The sequence below is a fragment of the Arvicola amphibius genome, chromosome 5, assembly GCF_903992535.2.
Source record: "Arvicola amphibius chromosome 5, mArvAmp1.2, whole genome shotgun sequence".
Lineage (NCBI taxonomy): Eukaryota > Metazoa > Chordata > Mammalia > Rodentia > Cricetidae > Arvicola > Arvicola amphibius.
In genome coordinates, this window is record NC_052051.1 from 87,858,499 (window position 1) to 87,864,934 (window position 6,436).

Consider the following 6,436-nt stretch of genomic DNA (forward strand, 5'->3'; position numbering starts at 1 on the left):
AATAGTTTTGGACATAGAAGTTTGCCAAAGAGGCCATGACCCACAGGTTGAGAACCACTGGCATATTAGATATGGGATCCTCGATGAAATAATTTAGGTAATTACTCAGAAAGATACCAGATACTAACTCATCCCACCAAGACAAAAATGATAGTTTAAGTTTAAGGCCAGCCTGGTCTACTAACCAGGGCAGTCAGGGAAACACAGAGAAACACTGTCTCAAAAAAACAAAAAGAAAAAAATGTATGTATATATATATTAACAGAAGTCTGAAACCATGAATTACTGTTCCATCCTTTTCATTAAATCAAATTCTCATCTTTTACTTCACAGTTCCTGATGTTTGTATGGCATGTGGTGAATGTTGTCACTTTTACTCGTAAACTACTAACAGTGACCTTTGTTGGCTGTTGCAGTCCTTTAATTATTAAGCTATGTAAGATCACAAACCGTCCACAGTTCCTTCTTTGGATCTCTTCCTGATCAGGATAGATAGGACTGTATATGTTGCAAGGAGAGGGCCCACTTGTTTGTCCCAGCATTCGGCTAGCTTAGACCCAAAATAACCACACAGAAAGTGTATTATTTAAATCACTGCTTGGCCCATTAGCTCTAGCTTCTTAATGGCTAACTCTTACACCTTAGTAAGAGTTTAGCCCATTTCTATTAATCTATGTATCGCCATGTGACAGTGGGTTACCAGGAAAGATTCTGCATGTCTGACTCTGGCAGATCCATGGCATCCTTCTCTCACTCTGCTTTCTTCCTCCCAGCATTCAGTTCTGTTTTTCCCACCTACCTAAGTTCTGCCCTATCAAAAGGCCAAGGCAGTTTCTTTATTCATTAACCAATGAAAGCAACACTAAACAGAAGGACCTCCTACACCACTGTATATACCTAAGCAGAAAGTGAGGTTGTCTCTGAAGATGGAACTCCAGTGAACAAGCCACAGCTTTGAATTTTATGTGTAAGCACTGTCAGTGAGAGCCTGGATGCACTCACGGAAATCAAGGTCTCTAGGGCAGCATTTCACCACTTCTACTGCTGACTTCCTCCCTGTGAGTCCAGAGTGAAGGCATATAGGAAATCCTCCTTGGCATAGCCACACGCTTTGTCTTTAAGAGTACACTGACTTTGCTTATAAATACAAACAGTAGGACTTTTGAGCATATGAAAAATTTTAAATCAGATATTGGACTTTGCACTGTCAAATCACAGTTATTTCTGTATCTTCCAGGAAGGGTGGCATAGAAGGAAAGAATTCAGATAATATTTTTCTATGGTCCCAACCACTGCTTTAACAAATGTGAATGAGTGAAATGTTGTTACACGAGGAGGGTGGCCCTTTGTTTATCCTGGCTTATACCTGAAATAACTACACAGAAATTGTATTAATTAAATTACTGCCTGGCCCATTGTCTCTAGCCTCTTATTGGCTAGCTCTCACATCTTGATTTAACCCATTTCTATTAATCTGTATATTATCACCACGAGGTCATGGTTTACCGGGAAAGATTCAGCTTGTCTGACCTGGCAGTTCCATGGCGGCTCTCTGACTCTACTTTCTTCCTCCAGGAATTCAGTTCTGTCTTCTCTGCCTACCTAAGTTCTGTCCTATCAGGCCAAGCAGTTTCTTTATTGATTAACTAATAAAAGCAACACATAAACAGAAGGACCTCCTACACCAAAATGTGATCAGTACTGCCAGTCTATGTAAATCAGTCTGATGTAAAACACTTGAGAAATGGCTGCAAGAAAAATAGAGAACGCTTACAGAAAAGTGGAAACTATTAAAAAAAAAAAGAGCCACACAGATCTACACTCGATGACCAAAGAGCACATTCACTGAGTGGGCTTATCAACAATTAGGGATAAGAAAAAAAAAAGGCTGTCTTCTGAGAAGTAGGTACCAAGAAGGGATTAAATGTGCTAAGAGAGGTGTAGTCATGGCGGGTGTGGATGTGGAAGGAGACGTTCTGGTTGCTGCACAGCCAGGAAATGATGAAAATACAGCATCAGTCTTTCAAGATCACTATCTTGATTCAACATGGGGAAGGGAGAATGGCTATCCTCCTTGGACTCTGGATAGCATGATCAGAGATGAGAACAGAGCTGTCACTGAGAAAATGCTGTTGGAAGAAGATTATTATTTGTCTAATGAATCACTTCCAGAAAAATTCTGGATTAATCAAAAGGAAGATGATAAAAAAATGCACCAATAGGGTACATTCTCCTACAAAACCATCCAGTTATTCAGTAAAGTGGATGATAGAAGAAAAAGGATTATTTGAACAAAGACTGGCTAAATTTGACCAAAGAGGGACCAAAATCACACTAGTTCAAAGTCGCACAGTTTTACAAGTGAAGAGTTACACCAGATAGTACTTTAAAAATAAGGTAAAGTGGGGTGTGGAGAAAGAAACACCAACTAAGAAGAGCAGCAGCAATCTTCAGATGAAATCTAAAGACAAGAGGACGAAGGTGTGGGCAGCATCATGTTTGAGGGGCATGCCGATCCTAACTTGAATGCTGTAAAAATTGAAAAGTTATCTGATAATGAAGACGTAGACATGTCAGACGAACTGGATGAGCTGACTTCTCAAACACCAGAAAAAAATTCTGGCAACCATCTCACTTTAGACACTCCTAATGGTAAAATTTGCGAAGCCAACCACGGAGAGTCCATATGGTCAAAAGGCCCCTTAGCTAACTCTTCCAGGAAGTATCTTCAGAACGTAAAGCCAAGTAACGCAGAAGCATGTTCACGCTCAGAATTACATCTTGGGCTACCAATAATGTAACAAACCAATAAACAATAATAAACAAACCAATAATGGCAAAAACTCAGTCGAATTAAGTGAGAAGTACAATAAATTGGTTCAAGGTTATGATGTGTAAGACAGAAAAGAAATAACAGATGAAACCAAGCCCTCAACCTCTCCGGAGTCCTTGGAGAGGCAGCAGGATTCAGGTGGAAATGAGATGCTTTTGCCTCTTTTCCAAATGGTGGAGGCAACCATGAGAGAGAAGAATTTAAGTCACAAGATAAAGAAGTGGAAATAGATAGAAATGTCATTCAAGAAAAAGAAAAACAAGCAATTTCTGAAGTTTTTGGGTGGCGCCAAGCTAAAACACAAGAATGCTATTTGAAGATTAGAAACTACATTTTGGATCAGTGGGAAATATGCAAACCGAAATACTTAAATAGGACCTCAGCATGTCCTGGCTTGAAGTACTACAGGGACGCTAATTGCATTGGATGGATTTATACATACATACCTCGAGTTGATAGGAGCAACCATTTTAGATGTGAGCAGGCAATACAGAACAGGCCACAGCCAGTCACTAAAGTAGGAGTGAGTGGCAGAACAGATGCAGAAGCAGCATGCCAGCTTGCCTGGCCCTACAGTCTATGCATACAAGGAGACATAGGGCCCAAGACCCATGGGGAAACTGGAGTGATGCACAAGACTTAGAAGGGCAAACACTGGAGCATCTGTCTGTGGAGGAGCTGGCAAAAAGAAGAGAAGAGGAAAGTGTAAACCTGTTAAGTCTTCAAAACTTTCAAAACTACCAAAAAGCTCAGTTGATTCCTTCCAACTGATATCTTGTAATTTTTTTCAGTGAAGAAAAGCAGGAGTCATTTCAGGTGAAAGTAGCTTCAGAAGCACTTTTAATTTGCATGCTCACGTGTGTATGGTGGAAGTGATTGGGATGTTAGGAGGAAGATACTCAGAGGCTGAGAAGTCCCTTGAAGTCTATGCTGCAGAACCATGTAACAATCTGAGCACAGAACTACAATGTGTGATGGACCCTGTATCACAAACACAGGCTCAGAAATTTTGGCTCTTAGAGGTTACAATGTTATTGGGTGGTACCATTCTCATCCTGCATTTGATCCTAATCCGTCTTTATGAGATATTGACACACAACCAGAGTTACTTCTCCAGAAGAGGAGCAAAGTTCATTGGAATGATTGTTAATCCATATAATTGAAGTAACCCTTTACCATGCTCCCAGATGATCTGCTTGGTTATAAGTGCAGATGTTAGCCCTGATGGTGCCTGTCGTTTACAAACTTGAAGTAGAAGAGCTGTTAGAAGAACCTCGATGGGAATGAGTGTTTGAAAAGACAAGATGGATAACTGAGAAACACAGACTTTCTCAGAGCTGTGTTCCAACGTGCGTAGAATCTTTTGCTGGGATTCTGACCTAACCAGTTTGCAGGAACTTTTGGAGTGTCTAAGGAAAACACTAAGCAAAGTAGCCAAATGCTTCATCTCTGAGGAATTCTTGACTTCGAAAAGTTGTTCCTTTCCAATTACAAAAGCAAGGAAGAAAATAGACTGGCTGAAGAGAAGAGTACAGCAGAGTTGTTCTTGTAATATTTTAAAATGTCTACATGCTTTGACAACTGCAGGTGGCCCCCATGCTGGCCTTGCCAACCTTGGCCAAGGTCTTAAAGAAGCACAGATGAGTCTGGACCCAAGGAAGCATGCAACACAGAAGTTGATGAAGCAGGATCCCAGAAGGGCCCATCCCAACAGTGTGCGCAGCTGTGGAGGTCTGGGACAACTGAGACCTTCATCCCAAGCTCTGCCTCTTTAGAGGACACAATTGTAAAATAATGAGTTTAGGATTTGTTTCTTGTTCTGCCTTGGGTAAGTAAAATTAATAATATTAGACTTAGTGCTTCTTCATAACTAATACTCAAGAAAGAAAATCAGGCCCTCAGTTAACCTTGAGCCATCCTTCCCCAGTGCTCCCATTGCTAGAGTTGGTCTGAACCTGTGCTCACAGTTCATAAGCTTTTTAGGCCTCAAGCACTTTTGCCCTCTTGAACCCCTTCTGTATAAAATTTAGATTTATATTTTATAATTATGTTTGTATAAAATGACAGAATTCATATTTTGGATTAAAATATTTCTTATCTAAAAAAAATAAATGTGCTAAGAAATTAGTGGAAATGAAAAAAAAATGTGGAAGGAGCTGGAGATAGCTGAGTGACCATCAAATACTCATGCAAGTCTGACCCCAAGTGAAGGAGAAAGGGAAGGCACACTTGATAGATGGACGATCAATGCAGGAGTTTCCAGCATCTCTGGAACAGGCTGGCCTAGTCACTCACATCATGTATAATCTCAATACAAACACAGCAGTAGATTTCAAAGGACAGTAGCTGTGGTCCTTGACCAGTGGCATTCACTGAAGCTGGAGGTCTGAGAAGTATTTCCTCATGGCTGCTGTAGTCCATCACTTCTGTTCCACAACTTACTGTTCTTCACAGGTTTGGGGAACAGCTTGTTTGTGCGGCTGTGGACCTCATTCCTTAGGGAAAGCTCCAGAGAGAGAAGCACCAAAGCATCGTCCCTGTTGTGTGCTCTTGAAGCCAGGGCAGTGAAGCTCCCACTTCCACAGCCTTCATCACAGTATAACAAACCTTCCCCAGCAGGGCGCTGAGCTCCTTTGGTATGCATCCAAATGTCCAGAGGTATTGCCATTCTGACAAATGTTGCAGGACTTCTTAAGCCATGACTAAAGGACCTGGCTCATGCCCATGGCTTTTGTTGTTAACTGTCCATCCTTCATTATCCCTCCACAGAACAGGAACAATTTAGCAGTAATCAGCCAATTCTACTGTCTTTGTGGACCCCATGGACCCATAGTTTTCAATTTTTGTTACTTTACCTTTCAAAATATTGCCCTCTAACAATTTAGTTTAACACATTAGATACTAAGCGGAGGAGATGCCGTTTCCCACAGACTTTCTGCTCCACCTACCAACAGAACAACATCCTGTTTGCCTTCTAGGTCCTGGACAAATCAGTCCTAGATATTATCTTATAGCCTGCTTCCTCAAGTCACTCTGTGCTACTTGGGTACTTCCTCAAACCAGACACTAAAAATGAACTAAGTTACATTAACGAGTTAAACATAATGTTATTCGGGAAAATTATTGTTATAGTAACTGAGGGAAAGGTGACGCGTACCTTTAACCCCAGCACTTGGGAGGCAAAGGCAGGTGGATCTCCAAATTCAAAGCCAGCCTGGTTTACATAGTGAGTTCCAGGACTACACAGAGGAAACCCTCTCAAAAAAGAAAAACAAAACAAAAAAACAAACAAAAAACAAAAACAAAAAAAGAGAAAGAAGAAGATGAAGGGGAGGAATAAGAGAAGCAGCCATTGGGAAAGCAGAGGCTTGAGAAAGCTGTGATGACCATCAATTCATCCTCCTAATTTGATCTGAATGATATAAAGAGTATAGCAGAGTGAGCTGGAGTATTTTGATGGTTCACTGTGAAGTCCTTGAGCACTGTCAGCCTAGGAGAATTCTTAAAACCTCCTTCAGGTTCACTGGACCAGGAAGCAAGCTGTGTGAGGTGTGGCCCTAGCACAATAAATTTTAGAGGGTAATTCAGACTTGATTATATAGC

General features: G+C 41.0%; 1 pseudogene; it reads left to right on the forward strand.

Annotated features, from left to right (window-relative positions):
- Positions 1-1,946: 1,946 nt before the first annotated feature.
- On the forward strand, positions 1,947-4,385 carry LOC119815282 (annotated as a pseudogene).
- The last annotated feature ends 2,051 nt before the right edge of the window (positions 4,386-6,436 follow it).